This window comes from Pteronotus mesoamericanus, unplaced genomic scaffold, assembly GCF_021234165.1.
Source record: "Pteronotus mesoamericanus isolate MK-2021 breed Mesoamerican mustached bat unplaced genomic scaffold, CSHL_Meso_final contig_78, whole genome shotgun sequence".
In the NCBI taxonomy this organism is placed as follows: domain Eukaryota; kingdom Metazoa; phylum Chordata; class Mammalia; order Chiroptera; family Mormoopidae; genus Pteronotus; species Pteronotus mesoamericanus.
Window position 1 is genome coordinate 13,293,889 of NW_026555258.1, and position 12,228 is coordinate 13,306,116.

General features: G+C 38.7%; 1 pseudogene; it reads left to right on the forward strand.

Moving 5' to 3' along the window:
* The first annotated feature begins 11,728 nt into the window (after nucleotides 1-11,728).
* On the forward strand, nucleotides 11,729-11,869 carry LOC129079740 (uncharacterized; annotated as a pseudogene).
* Nucleotides 11,870-12,228: the final 359 nt, after the last annotated feature.

A 12,228-nucleotide genomic window follows, 5' to 3' on the forward strand; every position in this document is an offset into this window, starting at 1 on the left:
TTTTCTTAGGCAACATCAACATTTTTCTCTCTACTAAGTATGTGGGCAAAGCATGCAGCTTGATTTTCTCTCTACCCATAAGGAAGAGAGTAAAACAAGAGTTAGTGCGCATATTGTATGTTTTTGTCAGTCCAGTGCCATTAAAATCCTCTCAGGTTCAATTATTTCTCTTTTTCTCCATTTGCCAGCTGGATGTTGATACCCAGGGATATGTAAGAAAACTGCTACTGAAGATGGCAGATTCTTCCTTACCCATGATCCCTGTCATAAGCAGAATACTGGCACTTCTTTCCCCTCAAAGATGTCTATGTCCTAATCCCTGGAGCCTGTGAATATGTCACCTTCCATAGCAAAGGAATGGCACAAGTGTGATTAGATTAAGGATCTTGAGATGGAGAGATGATCCTGGATAATCTGAGTGAGCCCAGCATAATCACGAGGGTCCTCACAAGAGGGAGGAGAGTCAGGGAGGAAGAAAGAGATATGATAACTGAAACAGACAGGAGTTGGAGTGATGCAGGTCTGGGAGCCAAGAAAAGCAGACAGCTTCTAGAAACTAGCAATGTCAAGGAAACAGATTCTCCCCGAGTCCCTAGAAGGAACGCAGCCTTGTTTACCCAGCTTAGACTTCTGACCTCCAGAACTGTAATTTAACAAATGTGTGTTGCTTTAAGACACCACAATTGTAGTAATTAGCAGCAACAGGAAATGTATAGTCCTACTGACTGGGCACATGCATATTGGACCATTATGTGAATAAGAAACAAACTTGTATTGTGTTAATCCAAAGGACTGTTGGTACATTGTTTTCAAAAGTAGGTAGTATCATTGTAAATATTATAGACTTTAGACATCACACTTCAAGGTATCCCAAGAAGTTACGGCCACCAAGTTGGAGGTGACTCAATCTGTCTACCTCAAGCCTCTATTTTCTTCTCACTTTCTCATAGTCTCAAGTTCATTTTACTTTTGTGTCCTCTTCCAATGCCTTTTGTGACTATGTCAGGCTTAGAATACTAACTTTTGCCAAAGTCTTTAAATAGTTATGCATTTTTCCATGCAAAATAAATAAAGTGGATAAATATGGTAAAACAAATGGAGCATCTCAACAAGGAATTACCAGAAAGATAATTTTAAAATGCAATTATCTGCAGTGCATCTGTTCAAACACCCTCGCTACCATTTTTCCCTCTAAATTTTGACTTTTCCTTCTGGTGGTCCCATTTTATAAGGCTTTTGAATAGGGTTCATTGGATTGGAGCTTCAACAAGACAACAGAAATTGTTTATATGCCAATATTATATTTTTAAGGTTTTCTGATTGTTTATGAATAAGACAAGAGTTGGGTTCACTACAGAAGCCAGGGTGCAATTTCAGAGGGCTTTATGATGCTCCAACCCACACTTTCCTGCCTTAATCTTATCTTCTGCAGGTATCTGTGGTAGACAAGGGAGTTTGGAAACAATGTACAGCAAGGCTCTACATAATAACAGAGTTGCAAGATGTGGAGAGCCAATGCCCAAGGAACTGCTTGGACCTGAGCTCCCTAATGCAGAGTGTGCATTTGAATATTTGTAAGAGTGGGAACTAAATTTTCATTGGCCCAAGTCACGAAATTTTGGAGTTGTTTTAATAGTTGTCCTGCTCTTCCCTACGAAGATGGGAAAAAATGCACAGAGGATTGTTTGTGTGGTCTAAATTTATCATTGTAACCCAGAGGATCATCAAAGTAAAGTGATTTGTCCAAGACCCTGTATATGACAGTGGCCAAGTCAAGAGTTTGTATTGACTCCATTCAGGCCCTTCACTCACATATTCCGTATCTGAATCCCTCCGAGAGTCCTTTTCCAGTCCTTCCCTTCTCCAGGTTTGGAATCAGCGGTAGGCTCCCTCCCCTGAAGTGGCCTGGGAAATGTCTTCCAGCCTCTCCTGTAGCACTCGCTGTTGCATTGATTTACTAGGAGATTTATGGCATTGACCTGGTCTCAATGAAGAAACTAAATCCAATTCGCTAAGGAATTACAAGCCTGTCTGATCAATAATCTATTTATCTCCTTCACTTTGCCATCTTTAGACACTCCAAACTTGATGTGGGAAATAGAAAGCATTTAAAACATATAATTATGTAGCCTCAGAAAAGGCCTCCAACATTTCTGAAGATTTTCAGTTGCCTTTGAGGAAAGACTACCCTGGTTTGGGTAATAAAGATCATCATCCAAGTATGTAGCTTGAGCTCATTGATGAAAATCAAGTGTCAGGATAATAGGGCCTATAATTGCAATGTTTTCCATCCTGGCAGGAGTCTATATGGGATATTGGGACCAGTGCTGGGAACCTGGTTTTAAAGTCATCTAACTGAATGGAAGCATAGTCAAAGGAAAGCAATGTAGTAATAAAGAAAATAAAATATTTTGAAATATGAAAACATATCTGAAGAAGCTGGATATTCTGTTGGTGCAGAAAAACCAAGGAAACTTGGAAGACAACTTTAAATAATCAAAAGCTGGTGCACAGGAAAAGCAGTGTTTTCCATATATATCAAGATGGCAGGCTTAGAATACACTCAGACACATTAGGGAAGAGAGTTTAGTTTGATAGCAAAACAACCTTTCTTATGCCTGTAACTCTCATAAAATAAAATTCCCTTTCCTGGAGGTAGCTATCTCTATGCCATAGGAGAAATTTGAACCACACAGTGATGTCTCAGTAGTGGACTATGGATTTGAAATGGGAAGCAGTCAAACCAGGGTGAAAATGATAGATGTTGAGCTTATCCTGCACATTGATTCAGACACCTAATCTATAGGGCCTGTCGCTACCTCCTCATGTACACTGGCTCACTTGCCGTTGCTCTCTTCTTTCTGATTCTTGGATTTATGACTACATACTGTTCCTTCGAGACTGACTTCTAAGCTCTTAAGAGGAGCGATGCGGGAGTTCCCTCTTTTGGGCCCCTTGGTCTGTGATTGTTGGTTCTGTTTTCTAGCATAGTTGTGTGTGTGTGTCTATATGATCATGGGTATGTGTGGTTTAAATTATTGACTAAAATTGTCTCTGTTCCCTTCTCCTCAAAATTATGTAAGCCACTAGCTTAGACGATACAGAAACACTTGATGCTTTTTTATTGCCAATTAGTTTCCTTCAAGAGAACTATAGACACTGAACAAGAAACTGAACATCAAATAAGACTAAGAAAAAACTTAAAGCAAGTCTCTATGCTATATTTATTTTAACATGGGGTTTCTGTAGGGCCAGGTTGAAGCTCACAGGGCTCCGCCTCACCGTAAGTCAGTTGCTGGCTCTTTAAATCTTACTGCGATATGACTAGCTTCATTGTACAGGAATCAAAGGTATGGCCAGCCCACTTATGTGGTCTTGCTAAAAATGAGCACAACCTTGCTGTAGAGTAGGAAAAGGTATTTTCTATCTTTTTAAATTACATTAGTAGCACAGAATTGGGAGGCAGCAGAAGATATGAGCATGAAAAAGAACATAACAGTTTAGTGCACAGTAATTCTGTTCAGCTATAAATATGGTCCTATGTGTCTCTTGCAATCTGAAAAATTCCTGCTTCTTTCCCTTGGGAAAGAATGAAAAACAGGTAGATAAACAGATGTAAATGCTTCCTTCTCTGGCTTTTCCTCGCCCTATGTTTTATATAGAACAGGCACTCTGTGCTTGTTGAGTAAATAATTGAATGAACAAACATGGATAAATGAAAGCTAAGGAGAAAGCTTGGATCACATTATCTTGAAAGTGCTGCTCAGATTGAAAATTTTATTTTTCTATGAGTCTGCTGTTTGACTTTTCAGAAATGTGTCACAAGTTGCTTAAATACAAATAAAAGATTGAAAAATGAATGCCCGTAAGTACTTAAATGACTAATGTGGGCCATACTCTGCATTTACTATCTTCTAATTTTGCCTTACTAAAAGCCCTTTGAAATTTGTATTAATGCCCATGTTTCGCTCATGAAAACACCAAAGCTCGGAGGCAGAGAGCCTCGCTCAAGGTTGGTCAATTGTGTAACACCAGAAACAAAACCTGAATCAAAATTTTCTGATTCCGTGTGACTGTTTCACCCTCCATAGAATCCTCCGTGATCAACACCACTGAGCAAGACACACGTCCCCACATAGTTGGGCTTCCTCCATTATGAAAATGTTACTGAGTTAGCTCCGATGATGACAGCATTTGTGCTTCTAGAAGCTACAAGCTCAATTTCTTCGGGCTCCAATTAATAGTTCTCCTTTTCCTGCTGTAAATGTCTGGACAATACAAGTACTGCCAGTGCCTTGAAACACATCAAAAGCCATAAACCCCAAGACTATATGGGTCTAGACGGTCCAGAGTGTGATTCACAATCAGTAATAACAATAGCTGGGGCTTATTTATTGAGCGTTCCCCACTGGCAGGCGCCTTCCCCAAAGCTTTTATAACAATGATCTCATACGATGCTCAGGACAAGCACATAAGGCAGCCACTTGTCACTATCTCTATTTTACAGGTGAAGATACCAAAGCTCTATGTAGTGTTACCACCTTCATTTCACCAAGGCTGGGGGAAGGTGAATCACTTATTCAAGGTCAGAGCCAGAACTCAAACTCACGTCTTCTGATCCTTACTTTTACAAATGTTTCTACCCTGGTACAGGAATAAACAGTAGGGTCAGGCTATTTATAGAGTTCTGTGTGCTCTTCTTGTGGGGCGACACAATCTAGTCAAGGGTATACATATAAGACACATTGTATGCTCTCAGGGGTCAAAAAGAGGGGATATAGACCTAAAGAGTGCAGGGTTTTAAGCACGACAGGCATTCTGGGTTCAAATCCCAGTTCCAATTTATTACCTATGAAAATTTCAAAAAGCCACTTCTAGTCTTCAAGCCTCTGTTTTCTCATTTGAAATTTAAGGATAATAATTTTCCCTCCTTCATCACGTCATTCTTAAGAGTTGAATCATTTATCCAGTTGAACAAAAAATGTTCAAAACAGAATTGATCACTAATCTAATACCTGAGAAGATAATCCAGAAGCATGTAGAGAGAAATGAAAATATTTTTTAAAAGTTGGTATGAGCCACCTCGTACTTTGAAGAGGAGGAATGTCTCATAAAGAGCTTAAATGTTATTAAAACATTTTAGTCCTCAAAGGATACTCTCAGGTAGCTCTTCTGCCCTCTTTTTGGTAAGGAAATCACAAGTCAGATATGGAAAATGATGAGCTTAATATTTTGTTATAGACTAGTGAATTTAGGGACTTCAGTTCTCTTCTACTTCCTTCTAGTTTGGTGTAACTGTGGTCAGTGAAGACATTGTGGGCCTTAAAAAGATGCAAAATCCCCTGAGCACAGGGATACGTGACTCCATATAAGGACACGCCAGACATAGAAAGACTTACATTTAATGAGTCCTTTTCTAATATTTTTTCCTACCTCCATTCTCTACATAGATAAAAAAAAGACAGAATTTTTCTGAGCAACCAATCTATGCCATGGGAATCATTTGTATTACATCACTTAATTCTCAAAGCATCCCTGTGTGGTGGGTATTCTCCCCGTTTTAAAGATAAAAAAGTAAGGCCCAATATAGTAAAGCACTTCACTAGGAAGTTAATACTTTCAGAACCCAAGTTATGTGTCTCTAAAATTCATGCTTTTTAAATTTTTTTCTGATTCATTATCTCCATCACACTACAGAACCTGCTGGAATTTTCCATGGTACCTGCTGCTTTCCTAGGCCAAATACATTCTCCGTTGTTTTTTTTTCTCTATACCCGAAGAATTGAAAACTAGTAAGAGGGAGAAAGGGAGAGAGAGACTGGCCTCTTTTTTCCAACGACTCCATTTCATTTTTTTCCTTTTTTTACATCTAATAATGTTTGCCACAGAGGCCTGTTCATTAGGTTGTTGTTATATGCAGTGGCACATATGGGAGAAACTAACTCTGATCTGGAAGAAACAATTGGAAAACATATAATAGCATATTTGGAGCTGCACTGAAAGACTGTAATTCATAACGCTCCATATGTCCTCAAGTTTGTTCCCTGGACATCTTTGATGCTGGAATACTAGTGGAATGTTATGTCCCAGCTTGGAACAAACTGTTCATGCACTACAATTTTGTTGTGAAAGGTAATATATCCTGTTCATGGTGCCAAATTGAACTTCCTAAAATGTAATTGCTATTATTTATTCATATACTACAAACCTATTGTGTTTCCTCCAGATAAAAGTTTTGATGCACCTCTAGTAACCAGAAGAGAAAGTCCACAGTCTTTAGTACATGGCTCCAAGTCTTCCCAGTCCTGGTCTTTGTAAACCTCAATATTTCCATTTCCTTATTGCCAAATGCCAAGCTCTGGTCTGCATCCTTTCCATCTTCCTGAACACTGCCCACCTCTCTGGTCTCAGATAACGTATCACTGAAGGTGAGAACAAGAGGGATTTCAGATAGGTGCTCTTAATCTAGATTGGTTGGGCTTACTGCACTCCTAACCTCATAACTGTGTATAAAACCATGAATGCATTGGATGTGTGCACTTTTCCTGATAAAGTATTTAGAGTTATTTTTCAGACTTTAAAAATATCGGTTACCACCAAACTATTAAGGAACTACTACAGGACTTACCAGTTACTACTGTGCTGATCAGGATTGGGGGTGACTCTCTGAGAATATGCAGCCTTTCTCACATGCATTTGATTTTGACACATTTGTATTAGTTTCCTAAGGGTATCATGACAATTTACAAAAAAGCTTGATGGCTTGAAACCATTGGAATCTATTCTCTCACAGTTCTGAAGGCTAGACGTCTGAAATGGAGGTGTCAGCAGGGTTGCTTTCCCTGGAAGCGCAGAGGGAGGGTCCACCCCATGCTCCTTACTGGCTTCTGGTGGCTCCGTGCAAGCCTAGGCCTTCCTTGGCCCATAGAATCATCACTCTAGCCTCTGCCTCCATCCTCACATGGCCTTCTCCCCTGCCTGTGTCTCCATGATTCAAATCACCTTCTGTCTTTCTCTTATAGGGACCCCTGTCTTTGAGTTTTAGGCCAGCGTCATTTTATCCCAAGAACCGTAACTTAATTATACCTGCAAAGACACTTTTTCCAAATAAGGCTGCATACACATTTTTGGGGGAGTGAGGTTTGAGTACAATTCAAGTCACTATAACATTTATCAGAAAATATAGAGAGAATATAACATTCTAGGGGGGATAGTTTTGGAAAAACCATAGTGGATGTTTATCAAATAATGACTTATTGATTAAAATCTTATTTTAGTTGTTGGGAAACACATTCTTCCATTCTCTTAAGACAAAGTTTTATAATGTTGTGAAACTATAATTATGGTTCTTTCCCTGATATTTAGAAATTTATTTCTTCTTTTATTTTCTTGATATTTTTATTTTATCTAATTATTTATTTCTATAAGTTTTCGCAGGATTACGATATTAGTAGAAAAGATTACATTTGTTTTTAAGGTACTCGTGAATTGAGGAATCAGACTATTAGCATGTATAATATTTATAACATCAAATTGGACACTTACTTTCCAAAGTTTTCTAAGTCATCCAAAACAATTGCTTGGCATCCAAGACACTATAATCAAATTCCAATTGATATTTTCAGTCTTCCCTATCACAATCTATACTCCAGTTAAATGGTATGATCTGAAATACTCTAATTAAGCCTGACACATTACAAAGCCTATGGCTTCTCACAAACTGTTCCTTTTAGGTACGATTAACCTCATCAAATTCTATTCCATGTTTAAATCTTTTTTTTATTGCAGAGATATTACTGGTTTCATATTTAACAGTCATTCCCTTACTTTTATATTCCTAAAATAACTCATCTGTGGTTCAGTAAATGCTATATTCATCTTCACCATGGAAATTGAACCATGATGAGCCTAAGCCAATATCTAACCCATTACCCTTGATAGATATTGGTTTAAATATGGTTTTAAGACTGGCTCTGTCCTAGAAGACCGTAAGGAGAGGTCTGCTGGAGATGCTTCTGGGAAAAAATAGAAATACTTTCATTGCTCTTAAAGTAAACTCATGGAAAGAACAAGCTCTTTTCTGCCTTTTGAAGTAGTTAATGGATATGGCCATTGGAAAAACTGCAAACAACATGCATCCATCAGGGAAAAATTTTAAGGGGACTTGTGTACATGCTGAACATACCAAGTAGAGAGATGTTAAAAACTTGAGTCCCTGACAAATGTGTTTAGCCATTAAAGTAACTAACCTAAGCACTATCTTAAATACTTTTTAAGTGGAACAAAGTCCCAATTAGGTTACTTTGAAATAGGTCTTTAGTTATTTAAAATCTATACCATGTCTTTCTTTATATTATAGTATTATCATATGTATTCATCTTAGAGACTGATACAACGATCACAATCTAGTTCTAATTTAGAAATTTAATCTAAATTTAGAAATTAAAATCTATCCTCCTATGTGTAAATAGTCCCCAGATAGTCCCTATACACAAATCCGTGTTCTTAAACATTAAGTTTTACTTTTATCAAAGTATTTCCTTTCAGCTCCAAATCTACCCTTTTCCACCCTGGCTTTCTGATGTCGGGCCTGGGTCCTGTAAACATTCTTCTATCTGCTATTCTTCAGAGCTCTCTTTACCCCTGTTAGTAGTTAATCTCTACTTAATAGTTAATAAATATTTATATTAAAAGTTTCCTTTTCAAATTGCATATGTATTTTTGTCTCCTGACTGAACCCTAATGAACATATGATGTTAGAAATGATTTGTGCCTACTTCTTAATGCTTCTGCTTGATGTATAGTTCATTGCCCTTTCATTCAAATAGCACAAGTAATGCTTTTACCTGTAAGTATTGTGTTGGGTGTTGGTGATTAGGTGATGAACAAGCAGACATAGTCCCTGCCCTGGGAGTCAACAGTCAAATTACTCTTTCATTCTATCAGTATTTGAGTGCCTGTTGGGTACTTGGCACTGTTCTAGGTTCTGGAGATTCATGATTTAAAAAAATGGAGTCAAGTTCATCTATTTAGTGAAATTTATAATAAACAAATATATGCTTTAAAATAAAAATTGTAAAAATAAAAAAGTGAAATGAATGGAATAATCTTCGTTCTGTAACAGATAATATCATGGGGAATGTAGATGAGGAAAAACCTCTGTTACAGGCTAAATTGTGTCTCCCAAATCCAACTGTCTTTGGAGATACGGGGCCTTGAAAGAGGTAAAGTTATATGAGGTGTTAAGGGTGAGGTCCTAATCCATTATACGTAATGTCTTCATAAGAAGAGAAGGAGCCCTGGTCTGGCTCAATTGGTTGGGCCTGTGTGAGAGGCAGGTTCCCCACCCTCATTCCCCACGTCAGGGCATGTGCTAGAGGCAACTCGTCAATGTTTCCCCCTCACATTGATGGTTCTCTCCCTCTCTTTCTCCCTCCCTCCCCCTCTCTTAAATACATACATACATACATACATAAGAAGAGGAAAAGACATCAGGGGTGTAAGCACACAGAGAAAAGGCCATATGAGAACATATGAGAAGGAATTCATCATCCACAGGATAAGCAAGAAGATTCAGGATAAACCAAACCTATCAGCACCTTGATTGTGAACTTCTGCACTACAGAAATGTAACAAAATAAATTTCTATTGTCGAAGAAACCCAGTCTGTGGTATTTCGTTATGGCAGCCACCGTTGACTAATACAACCCTTACGAAGATCAGAAAAGGTATTTATGAAGAAGAGACATTGAAGCTGAGATTTGAAGAATGGGCAGAATTTAACTAAATGAAGAGAGAAGAACATTTCTACATAAAACAAAGTGATGTGAAAAGGCACTGAAAAAGGAAGATCATGAGCTGACAAACATGTTATTTAAAAAATCACTCTGGCTATTTTTTGTTGTAAATGAATTGAAAAAGAAATCAGCTAGAAGGTGGCTGAAGAAGCCTTGCAGAGAGTAGCGTGAAGGGAGGGGGCAATGTTTACTACGTTTGTCTAGAATAAACGCAGGCTCATTCTAAGGAAGTGTAGATAAGCATAATTAAGTATTGCAGGCTGAATGTATAAGCACTTTGAAGATGGACAACAGGATCAAGATTGGCTTCACAGAGAGGTCGTCAAGGAAATGAGAGGGCAGTGTGTTCCCACACTGTGGGAAGAAGGCAGCCCCCACATCTCAGGGAGAGGCAGGCAGGCAGGCTTTGCTCTGTGTTTTTCCTCTGTAATCACTGGCTTCCCTACAGGAGAGACACTGCTTAATACAACTACCTTCCCTTTATTCACGATTGTGGTTCTGATTAAACAGCCTCCTGGCAGGAGGAAGTCCTTTCTGGGAAGGGCAGTGAGAGATTTGCCATTTCCCAGAAAAACCTGGCAGTCATTAGGTTCCGCTAATAGTAGTGATGAGTTAATTGTCGTCCCTAACAAGCCTTCTACCAAGAGGCAGAAATAAACACTTGCAGGGGGGTGGGGAGGTGCATGAAAATAGCCAGGTGCTCTGCTCCAGCCTTCCCCAGTCAGCAAGAAACATGCAATTTGCTGTTCTTGCTTAGGGTGAAAGTGCTGGTCCTGGTCAGCAAGATCAAGATGGAGAGGGGGACAATTTAAAAGCGAATGAGAAGCCATGGTTTTCTCTCCGCATGATACAGGTGCACCTTGGCTAAAAAACACTCCTGCACTGTCATTTAAGCATCAGGCTTCCCTACGTTTGCACTCACCTGGTAACTGGCTTCTACAACAGAGTCACTGTGGGTCCAGCTCAGTTCTTCTAACCCACTTTGCTGAACCTGGCCTCTACTGCCCCCTTTTGGTGGACACATACTCCAAGTCCCCACTGAAGCCTTAAACCCTTAACACTTTACCTCTACGTCTCCTGCAGGGCGACCTAGTCTCCTAAAGTCAAATAGTCTCCCCTTGGATATCAAGACCACATTATTTATTTTCACTTTGCTTTTATATATTGACTTGACAACAAGAGAAATGCTATTTCCTCTCTAACTGTCTGGGTCTAGTGGACCCCTTGTCTAAGAGGGATCATACTCATTCATAGAGCAACAAAATGTTAGAGTTGGGAGTTTCCTTAAAGTTTACCTAGTCTCACAATTTTAAGTACATAACTTTTGTGTATATAATCTTTGTCATTTGCTGTGCCAATGGAAGGCATCTCCAATTAATCATTCTGTACTTTCTCGCTGATCCCAAACAGGGTCTCAATTCTTTTGTTTTTATCATCAATCTTTCGGATTAGATCAGAGATAAAACTTACATATTGCTTAGTCACTGCCTTAATTTTACAGATAAGAAGCAGAGTCCAGGAGCACGAACAAAACTTTGATAAGAAAGTACTCCCAGGATAGAGCTCTTTTCATTGAAAATCACTGTGTCCTTTATGAAAGAAACCAAAACAACAACAAAACCCCTGGCTAGTGGGGGCTGGGTGAAAAAGGGAAGGGTTTAATATGTACAAATTGCCAGTTATAAAAACAGTCATGGGGATATCAAGTACAGTATAGGGAATATAGTCAATAATATTGTAATAACTATGTATGGTATCAAGTGGGTACTAGAATTATCAGGGTAATCACTTTGTAAGTTATATAAATGTCTTATCATCATGCTGCACACCTGAAACTAATATAAAATTGTATGTCACCTGTAATTAAAAAATAAAAATATTTAAAAAAGAAGAAAAATGATTCTTTTCAGGGTTTTTAAAATAGTGGTCCAATCGCTTCTTGGCCTTTTGGCTAAAATCAAGGGTAGTATCTGTTCTTATCAGTTTAAAATAGTGGTCCAGATTCTAAGGTGTTGTGTTATAGACTGAATGCGCCCCACCCAGCAAATTCACATGTTGAAGCTCTAACCCTTGATGTGACTGTATTTGAAGATAGGGCCTATAAAGAGGTAATGAAGGTTGACATCATTAGTCCTAATCTGATAGGATGAGTACTTTTTGAGAAAAGGGAGAGACGCCAGGCGTGCATGCACACAGAAAAGGCCATGCAAGGACACAGACGGAAGGTGGCCATCTGCAAGCCAGAGGAAGAGTTTTACCAGAAACCAACTCTGACAGCATCTTGACCTCAGACTTATTGCCCCCAGAACCATGAGAAAATAAGTCAGTTGCATAAACTACTCAATTGGTGGTATTTTGTTTTGGCAATCTGAGCTCTCTTACACAGGTGGTCATTCATTTATTCAAATACTTATTCTTTATCTAACGTATT